At 44.5% G+C, this 18,388-nt stretch overlaps 4 non-coding genes across 4 annotated transcripts; all 4 read left to right on the plus strand.

Moving 5' to 3' along the window:
- The first annotated feature begins 7,073 nt into the window (after window positions 1–7,073).
- Window positions 7,074–7,156, plus strand: trnal-uaa (transfer RNA leucine (anticodon UAA)). Its single transcript has one exon. It is a non-coding gene; the product is annotated as a tRNA-Leu (tRNA).
- A 662-nt stretch (window positions 7,157–7,818) lies between these two features.
- Window positions 7,819–7,900, plus strand: trnas-aga (transfer RNA serine (anticodon AGA)). Its single transcript has one exon. It is a non-coding gene; the product is annotated as a tRNA-Ser (tRNA).
- Window positions 7,901–10,098: 2,198 nt separating this feature from the next.
- trnal-uaa (transfer RNA leucine (anticodon UAA)) lies at window positions 10,099–10,182 on the plus strand. Its single transcript has one exon. It is a non-coding gene; the product is annotated as a tRNA-Leu (tRNA).
- Window positions 10,183–10,852: 670 nt separating this feature from the next.
- Window positions 10,853–10,934, plus strand: trnas-aga (transfer RNA serine (anticodon AGA)). Its single transcript has one exon. It is a non-coding gene; the product is annotated as a tRNA-Ser (tRNA).
- The last annotated feature ends 7,454 nt before the right edge of the window (window positions 10,935–18,388 follow it).

Raw genomic sequence — 18,388 nt, forward strand, 5'->3', positions numbered from 1 at the left:
CTGGAGTGTAAACTGTGCCCAGTCAAGGACCATTTTTTACCAATCAATATTTGAAAGTTAAGCGTCCAGCAATCAGGCATCAGCTCATGTAACCTGAACTCCAGGTTACAACAATTCTCTCAAAATGATTGCTGATTTTATTTTCATCCGCCATTTGTGCAGTGTCCATAAAATAAGGTAAACGGAATAAAATGAAAACAAAAAAGATTCTTCATGATAACATGAATCAATACCAGCAGTGGTAATATAGGGAATGGCATCAAACAGGGAATGAGAGATGCATGTAACAAGGGCATTGTAGTAATCATGGGTGTCTTTAATCTACATCTTGACTTGGCCAAACCTAATTGGTAATAATACTGTGGAGGATGAATTCCTGGAGCGAGTCTGAGATGGTTTTTTAGACCAGTACGTTGAGGAGACAACTCGGGAACAGGCTATCCCAAATTGGATATTGTGCAATGAGAAGGGGTTACTTAATGATCTTGTTTGCGTGGTCCTTTTGGAAAGAATGGCCATAACATGATAGAATTCTTCATTTAGATGGAAAGTGAAATAGTCCAATCGAAACTAAGGTCCCAAATCTAAACAAAGGAAACTACGAAGAATGAGGAGTGAGTTGGCTGTGATAGATTGGGGATTACCGTGATGGTGGATAGGCAATGGTTAACATTTAAGGAATGAATGCATGAACTGCATCAATTATACATTCCTTTCTGGCGCAAAAACACAAAAGGAAAAGCGGCCCAACCATGGCTAACAAAAGAAATTAAGCATAATTTTAGATCCAAAGAGGAGTCAAATAAAGTTGCCATAAAATGTATCAAGACTATAAGACTATAAGACTAAATGTATCAAGATCAGTTTATAATTCAGCAAAAAAGATTAAAAAGGGAAAATAGAGCATGAGAGTAAACTTGCAAGGAACATAAAAGCATACTGTTAAAGCTTCGACAAGTATGTAAAAAGAAAAAGATTAGTGAAGACAAATGTAGGTGCCTTACAGTCAGAAACGGGAGAATTTATAATGGGGAACAAGGAAATGGCAGAGCAATTGAACAAATACTTTGGTTCTGTCTTCACGGAAGAGGACACAGACAACTTCCCAGATATGCTCGGGAACCAAGGGTCTAGTGAGAAGGAGGTGTTAAAGGGAATTAGTGTTTGTAAAAGAATAGTGCTGGAGAGATTAATGGGACTGAAAGCCGACAAATCCCCAATGCCTGATAATCTGCATCCCAGAGTATTAAAATAGTTCGCTATGGAAATCGTGGATGCATTGGTTGTCATCTTCAAAAATTGTATAGTTTTTGGAGAAATGCCTGCAGATTGGAGGGTGGCAAAGGTAACCACACTATTTAGAAAAGGGGGGAGAGGCAAAACAGGGAACTACAGACCGGTTAGCCTAACATCAGTTGTCGGGAAAATGCTCGAGTCTATTGTAAAGGATGTGACAACAGGACAATTCGAAAATATCAATGGGATCAGACAAAGCCAACATGGATTTATGAAAGGGAAATCTTGTTTGACAAACCGACTGGAGGTTTTTGAGGGTGTAACTGGTAGGATAGATAAGTGGGAACCAGTGGATGTGGTGCATTATGATTTTCAGAAGGCCTTTGAGAAACTCCCACATAAGAGGTTCGTGTACAAACTTAAATCACATGGGATTGGGGTTAATATACTGGCATGGATTGAAAATTGGTTAACAGACAGGAAGCAGAGAGCAGGAATAAATGGATCTTTTTCGGGGTTGCAGGTGGTAACTAGTGGGGTACCGCGGGGATCCGTTCTTTGGTCCCCTGATTTGTATGAGGCAACCAAATGTAATATTTCCAAGTTTGCTGATGATACAAAACTAGGTGGGATGGTGAGTTGTGAGGATGATGCAAAGAGGCTTCAAGGTGATTTAGACAAGTTGATTGAGTGGGCAAATACATGGCAGATGCAGTATAACGTGGATAAATGTGAAGTTATCCACTTCGGATGGAAAAACAGAAAGGCAGAGTATTATTTAATTTGTGATAGATTGGGAAACGTTGATGTACAAAAGGACCTGGGTGTCCTTGTACACCAATCACTGAAAGCAAGCATGCAAGTGCAGCAAGCAGTTAGGAAGGCAAATGGTATGTTGGCCTTTATTGCAAGTGGATTTGAGTACAGGAGAAAAGATGTCTCACTGCAGTTTTCAGGGCCTTGGTGAGACCACACCTGTTTGTGTGCAGTTTTGGCCTCCTTACCGAAGAAAGGATATACTTGGCATGGAGGGAGTGCAGCGAAGTTTCACCAGATTGATTCTTGGGATAGCAGCACTGTCGTATGAGGAGATATTCAATCGACTAAGCCTGTATTCACCAGAGTTTAGAAGAAAAAGAGGGGATCTCATTGAAACGTATAAAGCTCTGACAGGGCGAGACAGGCTGGATGCAAGGAGGATGTTTCCCCTGGCTGGGGAGTCCAGAACGAGGGGTCACAGGCTATGAAACGGAGCAGGACATTTAGGACTGAGATGAGGAGAAATTTCTTAATTCATAGGGTGGTGAAGCAATGGAATTCTCCACCCAGAAGGCTGTGGAGGCCATGTCACTGAAAATATTTAAGAAGGACATTGATCGATTTCTAGACACAGAAGGCATGAAGGGGTATGGGGAGAGAGCGGGAATATGGCATTGAGATTAAGAATCAGCCATGATCATATTGAATGGCGGAGCAGGCTCGAAGGGCCGAATGGTCTACTCTTGCTCCTATTTTCTTTGTTTCTATGTTTCGATGCAAAAAGGAAGAGAGTAGCAAAAGTAAACGTTGGTCCCTTGCAGGCTGAGACAGGAGAAATTATAATAGGTAATCAGGAAGTATCAGATACGTTAAAGAAATATTTTTTTTCTCTGTTTTCACAGTGGAAGACACTAAAAGCATAACAAAAATAATGGGGAACCAGGGCTAAATGAGAGGAAGGAACTTAATACAATTAATATCACTGGAGAAAAAGTACTGGACAAACCAATGGGACTAAAAGCCGACAAATCCCCTGAACCTGATGGCCAACATCCGTGGGTTCAAAAAGAGGTGGCTGCAGAGATAGTGGATGCATCGGTTATGATCTTCCCAAATTCTCTCGATTCTGGAATGGTCCCAGTGGATTGGAATGCAGCAAATGTTATCCCGCTGTTCAAGAAGGGAGGGGGAGAAAAAACAAGGAACGACAGGCCAATTAGCCTGACCTCTTGCCGTCGGGAATATGCTGGAATCCATTGTTAAGGAAGTGGTAACAGGGCACTTAGAACATCATAATATGATTCGGCAGAGTCAACAAGGTTTTATGTAAGCGAAATCGTGTTTGACAAATTTATTCGATTTTTTTGAGGATGCAACTAGCAGGATAGATAAAGGTGAACCAATGGATGTCGTACATTTGGATTTTCAAAAGACATTCGATAAGATGCCACATAAAAGGTTGTTGCACAATGTAAGGGTTCATGGAGTTGGGATAATCCATTAGCACAGATAGAGGATTGGTTAACGGACAGAAAATAGAGTGCGGATAAATGGGTCATTTTCAGGTTGGCAGGCTGTAACTAGTGGGGTGCCGCAAGGATCGGAGCTTGGGCCTCAGCTGTTTACAATCTATATCAATGACTTAGATGAACAGACCGAGTGCAATGCATCCAAGTTTGCTGATGATACAAAGCTAGGTGGGAAAGTAAGCTGTGAGGAGGACACAAAGAGTCTGCAAAGGGATATAGACAGGCTAAGTGAATGGGTAAGAAGGTGCCAGGTGGAGTATGATGTGGGGAAATGTGAGGTTTTACAGTTCGGTATGAAAAATAGAAAAGCAGAATATTTTTATATGTTGAGAAATTAGTCAAATTTGGTGTTCAGGCAGAATTGGGTGTCCTCGTACAAGAAACACAAAAAGTGATTATGCAGGTGCAGCAAGCAATGAGGAAGGCAAACGGCATGTTAGCGTTTATTGCAAGGGGGTTGGAGTACAACAGTAAGGAAGTCTTACTACAGTTGTACAGGGCATTGGTGAGACCTCACCTGTAGTACTGCGCAGAGTTTTGGTCTCCTTATCTAAGGAAGGATATACTTGCCTTTGAGGCGGTGTCTGAAGGTTCACTAGATTAATTCCTGGGGTGAGAGGTTTGTCCTATGAAGAGAGGTTGAATAGAATGGGACTATACTTTCTGGAGTTTAGAAGAATGAGAGGTGATTTCATTGGAACATATAAGATTATGAGGGTGCTTGACAGGGTACATGCCGAGAGGCTGATTTCTCTGGCTGGAGAGTCGAGAAGTAGGGGGCATAGTCTCAGGGTAAGGGGTCGGCCATTCAAGACTGAGATGAGGAGGAATTTCTTCACGCAGAGGGTTGTGAATCTTAGGAATTCTCAACCCCAGAGGGCTGTGGATGCTGAGTCATTCAATATATTCAAGGCTGAGATCGATAATTTTTTGGACTCTCGGGGAATCAAGGGATATGTGGATCGGGCGGGAAGTGGAGTTGAGGTCGAAGATCAGCCATGATCTTATTGAATGGCGGTGCAGGTTCGAGGGGCCGAGTGGCCGACTCCTGCTCCTATTTTATGTTCTTATGCTCCTATATTGCTTAATGCTTTATTAAAAAAATTTAAATAAGTGATTTGATGACCAAACAGATTTAAAACGATGGGATTCTTGTCATTCTCCAGTGATTTGAACCGGCCATTCCATATCCAGACCCAGTGCTACCATGAGGCTATCAATGTCTGTTCATGGATTTCCAAGTGTCTTATATATAATTCGTGTTGGAGAGAATGTTCCTGTCACGTTTTCAACATTGGAATCTGTGTATTCAGAGAGAAAAATCCACGCCGAAGACCAGGATTCAATTCCCCGTCAGGGAGGTTACACTTTTGCTGTCTTTAATAGATTCACTTTCATTTTTCTTGTAATTTACCTGCAATATTGGATGCGGAAAATACACTGAAAGACAAACTCGGACCATCCCGCTTTCCACAATTTAATTTCACTGATATTCCAGCGATTTTAAAAGCTGCTCTCTGCCTCACCCTTCACCTCGATATCAGAACCAACAGTTCATCTGTTTTTTGGTGGTGTTGTTTGAGGAAAGATTATCGTCCAGGTTTCCAGCCATGCGCACAGCAAGATCCCACAAACCGCAATGACAAAGTAACAGGTACATAATGCAGATGGGAAACGAGTGGAACTGAGCAGTATGAAAGTGTAACGGGATTAAATTAAAGAGCTGCCTGGAGTGGGGTTCACCCGCTTGTGAACCAATTGGATCTTAAGTCCTTAACCGCTCGGCCTGGTGCTTAATGACACTTTATTTATCTTTCCACGGGCCACTGGTGAAAGAAGATGAACGACCACTTTTCCATCTCTTTGTTGGATCATGTCCAGAGTCAAATTATGTGAGGAACGCGGGAGAGAGTGAGGGAGAGAAAGAAAGAGACAGAGACCCCTTCAGAAAAACGGAGAAAATGTGTGGCGCGCGCACACACCAACACACACACACAAACAGACAGAAACACATCGGGTGACTCAAACACACAGAGAGAGACAGACTATCGGTCATTTGGCACATTCTTTGTTCTATTTCTGTCGTCGATTTCGTGAAATCTTGCAGATCAATTCCAACGAGCATAAAACTCGAAGTGTTCAAAGCTGTGCATTTTTAATTCACTGAAGAATGAGAAGTTTGCTGCATGTTAAACCGCTGATAATGGCATCCGCAGTCGGCAGGATCCGGACCTTCGCGGAAAGATCCCAATGGATTTCTGATCCATCGCTTTAACCACTCGGGGATACTCAGCAACATCTCAACACATCGACAAGCATGGAGGCGTGGGGTTAAAATATTAGACTAAAAATCCAACGGGTTTATACCCGCGTGGGTTCGAAACCCATTTCTGATAACAGTTATTTCCGTTCCATTTTGATGTTGCTCATTGAAACTCTTGTTCCATCTGCCTCATGCACCTGTTACTCTGTCATTGCTGTTTGTGGGGCCTTGCTGGTCGCAAATTTCCAAACCTGGACGATAATGAACACCACCAAAAAGCAGATGAACTGACCATCCTTTTCATTGCTGTATGTGAGATCTTTCTGGTGAATCTCCTCTCCGCCCTTTCCGTTGTCTTTGTCTCTCTGTCTCTCCCTGTCCTTCACCACAACACGAACGAGGAACTGGCACAGGACGGAAAGTGAAGCTTTCGAAGGCAGCAAAAGTTCCACTTTCAGTCGGGGAATTGAACCGCGGGTGCCCGAGTTACAGGCGAGGATACTCACCACAATACTAACGAGGAGTTGGTGTAATCTGGTGATGGACACTCACCACAGATGGCGTTGGACACCCTTCAAATTTCAGTGAATCTATTTTGAACATTTATTTAATGACAATTTGCGAAAATTCCTTCTTCAACTAACACCACCAAAACGCAGATTAACTGGCCATTCATTTCATTGTTGTATGTGGGATATTTCTCGCAAACCTCCTCTGCGCCCTCATCAGTGCCTCTCTCACTCTCCGTCTCTCTTCCTGTGTCTCGCTCTCTGTTTCTCTTTCTTTCTGTTTCTCTCTCTCTCTCTCTCTCTGTTGCGGGCTGCTGAATCAGCCCGGGATTGCTCACAGCTCGATTCTGCGTCTTCATTTCTTGCACATTATTCGGGTTCTGCCATCGAGGTGAAGAGTGAGGCAGAGAGCAGGTTTTAAAATCGCTGGAATATCAGTGAAATTAAATTGTGGAAAGTGGGATGGTCCGAGTTCGACTTTCAGTGTATTTTCCACATCAAATATTGGAGATAAATGAAAGTGAAGCTTTTAAAGGCAGAAACACCGGGACTTCGACATTGGAGAATTGAACCCTGATCAACCGCGTGACAGATGGGGATATTCAGCACGACACCAACGTGGAACTGGCGTGAGCAGTTGATGGACACTCCCCACAGATGGCGTCAGACACGCTTCAAATTTCATTGAATCCATTCCAACCATTTATTTGATGACAAAGAAAAGCGTAGAAGAAATGACACTCAAGTACATTACATATAGCGCAAGATTCTGAAAAGACCAGGATGGCCGAGTGGTTAAGGCGTTGGACTTAAGATCCAATGGGTTTATACCCGCGTGGGTTCGAACCCCACTCCTGGTAGTTGTTACATTTTGATACTGATCATTGACTCTCTTTTGCAATTTGCATCACAGAATCAGAGAAAGGTGACAGCACGGAAGGAGGCCTTTTGCCCATCGTGTCCGTGCCGGCTCCATGCAAGACCAATCCAGCTGGTCCCACTACCCGCCCTATCCCCCTTGCAATGCACTTTTTTTTCCGTTCAAGTACTTATCCCGTTCCGTTTTGAAAGCCATCATTGAATCTGCCTCTGTCAGCCACTTCGGGATGCTGAATTAGACCGGGTCTCTTCACAACGCGACTCTGCTTTTCATTTCTTGCTCATTATTGTGGTTCTGACTTCGAGGTGACGCGGAGAGTGAGATTTAAAATCGCTGAAATATCAGTGAAATTATATTGTGGAAAGTGGGATTGTCCGAGTTCGTTTATCAGTCTTTTTATCACACGTCCAATGTTGGAGATAAATGATATCTTTAAAGGCAGAAGAAGTTCATCGTCCAGGTGTATTTGAAGCCAGGTCTACCATGTAATCGGTAGGGATACCCACCACGATCCAAACGAGCAACGAGCGTGAACAACCGACCCCCTCACCGACGGTTGATACCCACACCAGTTCTGCGGCTCGGTGTCGCAGAGCGCTGGATTATTACGATTTTAAGTGAGCAGCATTGTGCTTTTAGCAAGTAGTCGTGGCCGAGTGGTTAAGGCGATGGACTAGAAATCCATTGGGGTTTCCCCACGCAGGTTCGAATCCTGCCGACTACGGTTTAGAGTTACCATTTTGTCATTTAATCTCTGCGTTTCAACCGATCCGAGTGTGTGCAAAATGAAAATCCATTGTCAAGAAGTCGGAGCAGGACATTCGCGGACTCATCATACAATCTAGAATAGTCAACATGGTTTTATGAATGGGAAATCGTGTCTGACAATTTTATTAGAGTTATTTGAGGAAGTAACGATCAGGGTGGATAAAGGGGAACCAATGGATGCAGTATATTTGGATTTCCAAAAGGCATTCGATAAGGTGCCACATAAAAGGTGATATCCCTGCTGCTTGTTGTTCTCCACGCTTGCACACACCCGTGCCTTCTGCCGCTTCCTGCCACTGCTTCTGACCTTTACCACGCAGAGAATAACAGGCACAAGATAAGAGCTCATAGATTGGGGATTTGCCAACTCACAGAAAACAAAGAGTCGGGATTAAAGGTCATTTTCAAAATGGCATTCGGTAACTGACGGATGCCGCAGGGATCAGTGCTCGGGCCTCAACTATTTTCAATATGTATCAATGACTTGGATGAAGGGACAGAGCGCATTGTGGCCAAATTTGCTGATGATACGAAAATATGTGGAAAAGCAAGTTGCGAGGGTGACACAAAGTATCTACAAAGGGATATTGACAGGTTAAGCGAATGGGCAAACATTTGGCAAATGGAATATAAGGTGGGAAAAAGTGAATTCATCCACTTTGGCAGGAAAAATAAAAATGCAAAATATTATTTCAATGGAGAAATACTACAAAATGCTGCAGTACTGAGGGATATGAGTGTCATCGTACATGAAACACAAAAAGTCACCATGCAGGTGCAGCAGGTAATCCAGATGGCGAACGAAATATTGGACTATTGAGAGAAAGAAGAAGAAAATATTGACCATTTAATGATTCAACCGGAGCCGTTTTCCTGGGAGTCGGTTTTGAAAAAGGACACAGGCTCAATTTGTTCCAATCTGTTTCCTTCTTTGACCCTGTGATTCTCAAATCTGCGGGTATTGGACAGATAGAGGGAGAGAGACTGACACAGACTCAGACAGACCGAGAGAGTCTCTTTCTGTCCCAGTGTCTCTCTCTCTTTCTGAGTGTCTCTCTTTCCCACTCTTTTCTTCGCACCTCACATCACTTTATTCTGGATCTTAACTAACAGAGAGATGGAAATGTGAACAGTGAGTCTTCTTTCAACAGTGGCCCGTGGAAAGTGAAACAAACTGTCATCAAATAGGTCATTTCATTAAAAGTTAAAGCTGGAAACAGGTACGGACGGGGATCGAGCTCGCGCTTTTCTATTATAATGAGACCAACGCTTTTCCAATTGGCCACCGCACCCGACGAGCCAAAAACGGATGATAATGTTCTTCATCGGGTGAAGTCAGATCAACAGCTTTTAGCAACTGATTGCGACAATCGACTGATTGAGGAGCAATGGATTTCGACTATTCCGCCTGAACTAATAATTTCATGACAGTTCATTTCACGGGCCATTGTGGAAAGATTCACAGAGAGAGAGATCGAAAGAGACAGAGAGAGAAAACGAGGGAGAGAGATGGAGACATGGGGAGAGAGAGATAGAGAGACCTTAACAGAGAGTTTTAAAATCGTTGGAGTATCAGTGAGATTAAATTTTGGAAAGTGGGATGGTCCGAGTTCGTCTTTCAATGTTTTTTCCACATCAAATATTGGAAATAAATTCCTTTCTGTATGTCTCTCTCTCTCTATTTTGAGCGGCTGAATTAGCCCGGGTCTGCAAACAGCTCGATTCTGCGGATTTATAACTTGCACATTATTAGTGTTCTGAAATCGAGGTGAAGAGTGAGGCAGAGAGCAGGTTTTAAAATCGCTGGAATATCAGTGAAATTAAATTGTGGAAAGTCGGATGGTCCGAGTTCGACTTTCAGTGTATTTTCCACATCAAATAGTGGAGATCAATGAAAGTGAAGCTTTTAAAGGCAACAACACCGGGATTTCGACATTGGAGAATTGAACGCTGATCAACCGCGTGACAGATGGGGATATTCAGCACAACACGAAGGAGGAACTGGCGTGAGCAGTTGATGGACACTCCCCACTGTTGGCGTTGGACACGCTTCAAATTTCAATGAATCCATTCCAACCATTTATTTGATGACAAACAAAACCGTAGAAGAAGTGACTCTCAAGCACATTACACATAGAGCAACATTATGAAAGGACTAGGATGGCCGAGTGGTTAAGGCGTTGGATTTAAAATCCAATGGTTTTATACCCGCGTGGGGTCCGAACCCCACTCCTGGTAGGTGCGGTTTGCGTTACATTTTGATACTGATCATTGACTCTCTTTTGCCATTTGCATCACAGAATCAGAGAAAGGTGACAGCACGGAAGGAGGCCGTTTGGTCCATCGTGTCCGTGCCGGCTTTATGCAAGACCAATCCAGCTGGTCCCACCCCCCCGCGCTATCCCTCCAGCACTGCAACCTTTTTCCTTTCAAGTACTTATCCCGTTCCGTTTTGAAAGCAATCATTGAATCTGCCTCCATCAGCCACTCGGGATGCTGAATTAGCCCGGGTCTCTTCACAACGCGACTCTGCCTTTCATTTCTTGCTCATTATTGTGGTTCTGACATCGAGGTGACGCGGAGAGTGAGATTTAAAATCGCTGAAATATCAGTGAAATTATATTGTGGAAAGTGGGATTGTCCGAGTTCGTTCATCAGTGTTTTTTCACACGTCCAATTTTGGAGATAAATGAAAATTTTAAATGTCGAGGAAGTTCATCGTCCAGGTGTATTTTAAGCCAGGTCGACCATGTAATAGGGAGGGATACCCACCACTATACAAACGAGTAACTTGCGTGAACAATCGACCCCCTGACCGACGGCTGACACCGACACCAGTTCTGCTGTTCTGTGTCGCAGAGCGCTGGATTATTGCGATTTTAAGTGAGCAGCATTGTGCTTTTAGCAAGTCGTCGTGGCCGAGTGGTTAAGGCGATGGACTAGAAATCCATTGGGGTCTCCCCGCGCAAGTTCGAATCCTGCCGACTACGGTTCAGAATTTTCTTTTCCGACCTTAAATCTCTGCGTTTCAACCGATCCGAGTGTGTGTCAAATGAAAATGCTCGAATCCATTATTAAGAAGTCGGAGCAGGACATTCGCGGACTCATTATACAATCTAGAATAGTCAACATGGTTTTATGAATGGGAAATCGTGTCTGAAAATTTTATTGGAGTTCTTTGAGGAAGTAACGATCAGGGTGGATAAAGGGTAACCAATGGATGCAGTATATTTGGAGTTCCAAAAGGCATTCGAAAACGTGCCATATAAAAGGTGGTATCCGTGCTGCTTGTTATACTCCACGCTTGCACACACCCGTGCCTTCTGCCGCTTCCTGCCACTGCTTCTGACATTTACCTCGCAGAGAATAACAGGCACAAGATAAGAGTTCATAGATTGGGGATTTGCTAACTAACAGAAAACAAAGAGTCTTGATTAAAGGGTCATTTTCAAAATGGCAATCGGTAACCGATGGGTGCCGCAGGGATCAGTGCTGGGGCCTCAACTATTTACAATATATATCAATGACTTGCATGAAGGCACAGAGTGTATTGTTGCCAAATTTTCTGATGATACGAAAATAGGTGGAAAAGCAAGTTGCGAGGGTGACACAAAGGGATATTGACAGGTTAAGCGAATGGGCAAAAATTTGGCAGATGGAATATAAGGTGGGAAAATGTGAAGTCATCCACTTTGGCAGGAACAATAAAAAAGCAAAATATTATTTCAACGGAGAAATACTACAAAATGCTGCAGTACAGAGGGATCTGGGTGTCATCGTACATGAAACACAAAAAGTCACCATGCGGGTGCAGCAAGTAATCCAGAAGGCAAACGGAATATTGGACGATTGAGAGAAAGACAGAGAAACGGACACTCACACAGAAAAGCTGAGAAAAAATGAGACACACACACATTACACACAGAGGCACGGTCGTTCTTGGTGCCCGTCTGTTGCAGCGCGATGGATGGTTGCAATTTTAAGTGAGCAGCATTTAGCTGAGCTCTCGCAGACGTGGCCGAGTTGTTTCGGGCGATGGATAAAAAATTCAATGGGGTCTCCCCGTGCAGGTTCAGAGCTTTGTTTTCAGACCCTTCACGTCTGCGTTTCAACCGACATGTGTGTGTCTGTCTGTCAGTGTGTGTACCTGTGTGTTTGAGTATCTATCTGTGTATCAGTGTCTGCTGAGTCAGTGTATGTGTATTGTGTCTGTCCGTGTGTGTCTCACTTATTCAACGCTTTTCAGAGTGTCTCTCTGTCACTCTTTCCCCCGCTCCCCACATCATTTCATTCTGGACTTTGACTAACAAAGAGATGGAATATGTGAAAGACAAGCCTTCTTTCAACACATTGTCAGCTAGTTGCCAAGACTGATGCCCACTGAGCGACGGCTGATAACTATACCAGTCATGCGGCTCTGCGTCAATTGTTTGTCCGATTACGCTGGTGTGAAGCGCCTTGGGGCGTTTTGCTGCGTTAAAGACTCGGTATCAATGCAACTTTTTGTTGTGGGCAATTGTGATTGCATCAAACTGAGAGAGTAGTGGGGTGAGCTGCAGCGTCACCACTGGAGACGATTGGTATTGCAGGCATCTCCTGTTTTGTGAGTTTCACCGGCCTCCCTCTTCTCAGACCCCTTGATCACCTTGTCCGGTTCCCGGTTTGGGAACCTCTGCTCTGCTCAGCTCTCTGGTGGGGTGGGGCTTGAAACCACAATCTTCAGACTCAAAGGCCAGAGTGGAGCAGATTAGAGAGATCTGAGATTCGCTGGAATATCAGTGCAATTAATTTCGGGAAGGTGGGAACATTTTATCAATAGATTTTCTGCATCCAATTTTGCAGATAAATGGCCAGAAACATAAAAGTGAGACTTTTAATGCCACAATTGAACCTCGGTCTTCCGCGTGCTCCCACTAACGGAGAACTGATGCACGAAGTGAATGTCCTCTCACCACAGATGGTCTGAGACATGTTGTATGTTCCAGTCAATCTTTTTAAACTATTTATTTGATGATAGTTTGTTTAACTTTCCATGGGTCCCTGTTGAAAGAGTTCTTACATTTCACAATTCCATCACTTTGTTGGTCAAGGTACAGAGCAAAATGATGTGGGGAGCTGGGGACAAAATGACAGGGAGAAAGAAAGACTGTGAGACACTCAGAAAAGCGTGGAAGTGACACTCAGGCACGTTGCACACAAACTTTCCACGGGCCTCTGTTGAAAGAAAACTTACCTTTCACATTTCCATCTCTTTGTTAGTCAAGGTGCCAGAATAAAGTGATGTGTGGAGCGCGGGAAAGAGTGACAGAGAGAGAGAAAGGCAGAGAAACGGAGTCCCACTCAGAAAAGCTCAGAACAAGTGAGACAAACATACACATTACACACACAGGCCTAGTGAACCTTGGTGCCCGTGTGTTGCAGAGCGATGGGTCGTTGCCATTTTAAGTGAGCAGGTTTTAGTTGAGGTTCAGTCGTTGTGCTGAAGGCAGTGGACCAGAAATCTATTGGGGCCTCCCCGCAGCTTCGAATCCTGCCGACAACGGTTCACAGCTTTCTTTTCAAACCTTCCATATCTGCGTTTAAACATACACGTGTGTGTCTGTCTGTCAGTGTGTGTAACTGTATGTGTGATTATCTAACTGTGCATCAGTGTCTGTTTTTACATGGCTGCGTGTGTGTAATGTGTCTGTGCGTGTGTGTCTCACAGCTGAGTGCAGTGGATACAACAAAAGCTCCGGGCCCCGACAACATCCCGGCTCTCGTGCTGAAGACTTGTGCTCCAGAACTAGCGGCGCCTCCAGCCAAACTGTCCCAGTACAGGTACAACACTGGCATCTACCCGACAATGTGGAAAATTGCCCAGGTATGTCCTGTCCATAAAAAGCAGGACACAACCAATCCGGCCAATTACCGCCCAATCTGTCTGCTCTCAAACATCAACAAAGTGATGGAAGGTGTCGTCGACAGTGCTATCAAGCGGCACCTGCTCACCAATGCTCAGTTTGGGTTATGCCAGGACCACTCGGCTCCAGACCTCATTACATGCTTTTTCCAAACATGGACAAAAGAGCTGAATTCCAGAGGTGGGGTGAGAGTGACTGCCCTTGACATCAAGGCAGCATTTGACCGAGTGTAGCACCAAGGAGCCCTCGTAAAATTGAAGTCAATGGGAATCATGGTGAAAATTCTCCAGTGGCTGAAGACATACCGAGCACAAAGGAAGATGGTTAGTGGTTGCCAAAGGCCAATCATCTCAGCCCCAGCACACTGCTGCAGAAGTTCCTCAGGTCCATCCACCACCCTAAACATTCACTCCCTCCACCACCGGCGCACAGTGGCTGCAGTGTGTACCATCTACAGGATGCACTGCAGCAACTCGCCAAGGCATCTTCGACAGCACCTCCCAAACCCGCGACCTCTCCCACCCAGAAGGACAAGGGCAGCAGGCACATGGGAACAACACCACCTGCACGTTCCCCTCCAAGTCACACACTATCCCGACTTGGAAATATATCGCCGTTCCTTCATCGTAGCTGGGTCAAAATCCTGGAACTCCCTTCCTAACAGCACTGTGGGAGAACCTTCACCACCCGGACTGGAGCGGTTCAAGAAGGCGGCTCACCACCACCTTCTCGAGGGCAATTAGGGATGGGCAATAAATGCTGGTCTCTCCAGCGACGCCCACATCCCATGAACGAATAAAATAATACAACGCGACTGTTTCTTTCATTTCTTGCTCATTATTGTGGTTCTGTCATCAAGGTGACGCAGAGAGGAAGGTTTAAAATCGCTGGAATGTCAGTGAAATTATATTGTGGAAAGTGTGATAGTTCGAGTTAGTTTATCAGTGTTTTTTCACCCATCCAATGTTGAAGATAAATTGCAAGAGAAATGAAAGTGAAGCTTTTAAATGCAATATGATTTGATATATTTCGTCGGGGAATTAAGCCCCGGTCTCTTGCATAACAGGCGGGAATATTCACCACAAAACTAACGAGGAACTGGCGTGGGCGAATTAAGGACACTCACCACAGATGACGTCAGACACGCTTCAGGTTTCAGTGAATCTATTTTAACCATTTATTTGATGACAATTTGCTTAACTTTCCACGGGCCACTGTTGAAAGAATACTTACCTTTCACATTTCCATCTCTTTGTTCATCAAGGTCCAGAATAAAGTGATGTGGGGAGCGCGGGAGAGAGTGACAGAGCGAAGAAAGGCAGAGGAACGGAGACTCACTCGGAAAAGCTTCGAAAAAGTGAGACACACAAATACAGGTACATTCCACACACAGGCATCCTGATTCTTAATGCTCGTCTGTTACAGAGCGATGGATCTTTGTAATTTTATGGTGAGTTGCTTTTCGAACAGGTCAAGTCGTCGTCCCGAAATCCATTGGATTCTCCCCGCGTATGTTCGAATCCTGCCGACTACGGTTCAGAGCTTTCTTTTCAAACCTTTCATCTCTCCGTTTCAATCTGCACGAGTGTGTCTGTCTGTCAGTGTGGGTGTCTGCTTGTGTGTGTCTCACTTTTCCAACGCTTTTCAAAGTGTTTCTCTGTCTTTCTTTCTCTCTGTCTCTCTTTCCCCCGCTCCCCACATCATTTCATCTTGACTGACAAAGAGATGGAAATGTGAAAGACAAGCCTTCTTTCAGCAGATTGTGTGCTGGCTGCCGAGAGTGCTGCCCACTGAGCGACTGCTGACACCTCGACCAGTTCTGCGGTTTGAAGCCCACTCCTGGTAGCTTTTTAATTTACACTTTCATACTGTTCAGTGACACTCTTTTTACATCTCCATTATGTACCTGGTACTTTCTCATTACTATTAATGGGACCTTGCTGTGCGCAAATTTGGAAACCTGAACGGTAATCCTTCCTCCCTCAACGAACACCACCAAAAAGCAGATTAACTGGCCATCCATTTCATTGTTGCATGTGGGATCTTTCTGCTAATCCTCCTCTGCGTCCTTATCAAGGCTTCTCTCACTCTCCATCTCTCTTCTTGTGTCTCGCTCTCTGTTTCTCTTTCTTTCTCTCTCTCTGTCTGTTTAGAGCTGCTGAATTAGCCCGGGTCTGCTCACAGCTCGATTCTGCGTATTCACAACTTGCAAATTATTGTGGTTCTGACATCGAGGTGAAGGGTGCGCCTGTCTGTCAGTGTGTGTACCTGTTTGTGTATCAGTGTCTATATGTTTACGCGGCTGTATATATGTGTGTGTAATGTGTCTCACTTCTTCAACGTTTTTCAGAGCGTCTCTCTGTATTTTAATGGCAGTTAGAGTTGAGCCTCCCCGGTTTCCCGCGAGACAGACTATACTGACGAGGAACTGCCGTGAGTCGGTCAATGACAATCACCACAGGTGGCGTTAGATGCGTTTCAAGTTTCACTAATTCTATTTTAACCATTTAGTTCATTACAATTTGCTTAACTTAGTGGTGCTACCGAGCCACTCTTGGTGATGGACATTGAAGTTCCCCACCCAGAGTGCCCCTGCTCCCGTCAGTGCTTCCTCCAAGTGGTGCTCAACATGGAGGAGGACTGATTCACCAGCTGATGGAGTGTTGTTGGTGGATATCAGCAGGAGGTTTCCTTGCCCATGTTTGACCCGATGCCATGAGATTTCATGGGGTCCGGAGTCAATGTTGAGGACCCCCAGCGTCACTCCCTCCTGACTGCATATACTGCCACCTCCGGTGGGTCTGTTCTGTCGGTGGGAGTGGACATACCTCGGGATGGTGATGGACGAGTCTGGGACGTTGGCTGAAAGTTATGATTCTGTGAGAATGGCAATGTTAGGCTATTGCTTGGGACAGCTCTCCCAATTTTGGCACAAGTCCCCAGATGTTTGTGAGGAGGACTTTGCAGGGTCGACTGGGCTTGGTTTGCTTTTGTTGTGTCCGGTGCCTCGTGGTCCGTGTTAGTCTTTCACGGTATTTTCCACATCAAATATTAGAGAAAAATTGCAAGAGAAATGAAATTGAAACTTTTGAAGACAGCGAAAGCGCAACCTTCTCGTTGGAGAATTGAACCTGATCACCCGCGTGATCACCAGTTTACTAACGAGGAACTGGTGTGAGTTTGTAAAGGACACTCAACACAGATGGCGTTAGACACGCTTCAAATTTCAGTGAATCTTTTTTAACCATTTATTTGATGACCTTTCATCTCTGCATTTCAATCTACACGTGTGTGTCTGTCTCTCAGTGTGTGTACCTGTGTGTGTGTGTAACTGTCTGTCTATCAGTGTCTGCGTGTGTCCATGGCTGTGTATCTTTGTGTCTAAAATGAAAATGCTGGAATCCATTATTAAGGAAATTATCCTTCCTCCCTCAACTAACACCACCAAAACGCAGATTAACCGGCCATCCATTTCATTGTTGTCTGTGGGATCTTTCTGGTAAACCTCCACTTGGAGATAAATTGCAAGAGGAATGAAAGTGAAGCTTTTAAAGGCAATAAATCTCTAACTTCCCGGTCGTGAAATTGAACCCTGGTTTCCACGGGCCACTGTTGAAAGAAGACTGACCTTTCACATTTCCATCTCTCTGTTAGACAAGATCCAGAATAAAGTGATGAGGGGAGAGCGGGAGAGAGCGAAAGAGAGAGAAAGACAGAGAAACAGAGACTCACTCAGAAATCTTCGAAAAAGTGAGAAACACACACACACACACACTTGGACACATTACACACGCAGGCATAATCGTTAAACCTCTCTCTCTCCCTCCCTCTATGTTTCAATGTGTATCTCATGATCAGTCTATGCCTCTCTCTCTCTCTCTTTCTGATTCTCTCTCTCTCTCTCTCTCTCAGTCTCTGTTTCTCTGCCTGTCTGTCTGTTTGTCTCTCCCCCTCCCTCTCTATAATACCCGCAGATCTCAGAATTACAGCGTCAAAGAAGGAAACAGATCGGAACACATTTGTCCCCAAACAGTCTCCACTCAATAATATTCTGAAAGTGACAATCACTCGTTTCATTCATTTTCTGTTCTATTTTCCTCTGTCGTTTTTGAAGAAGAAGCGAGGCAAAGCAGAAAAAATTGCAGTTGGCCTCTTAAAAATGCTTCCTCCCCGTCCGGGAATTGAATCCCTGGCTAATGGGGATATCTCACCATGATGGAGAATATCCAATTGGAAATGAATTTTCTGAAGCCTTCCGAAACCGTCCCCGAGTCTCGCCATCTCAGGGAGGAGGTCAAACTTGCTGGAAAAACTTTGACCATTTAACGATTCTACCGGATCCGTTTTCCTGGGAGTCGGTTTTGAAACAGGACACAGGCTCAATGTGTTCCAATATGTTTCCTTCTTTGACCCTGTGATTCACAAATCTGCGAGTATTGGACAGATGGAGGGAGAGAGACTGACACAGACTCAGACAGACCGAGAGAGTCTCTTTCTGTCCCAGTGTCTCTCTCTCTTTCTGAGTGTCTCTCTTTATCACG

Source organism: Heptranchias perlo, unplaced genomic scaffold (assembly GCF_035084215.1).
Source record: "Heptranchias perlo isolate sHepPer1 unplaced genomic scaffold, sHepPer1.hap1 HAP1_SCAFFOLD_56, whole genome shotgun sequence".
Taxonomy (NCBI): Eukaryota; Metazoa; Chordata; class Chondrichthyes; order Hexanchiformes; family Hexanchidae; genus Heptranchias; species Heptranchias perlo.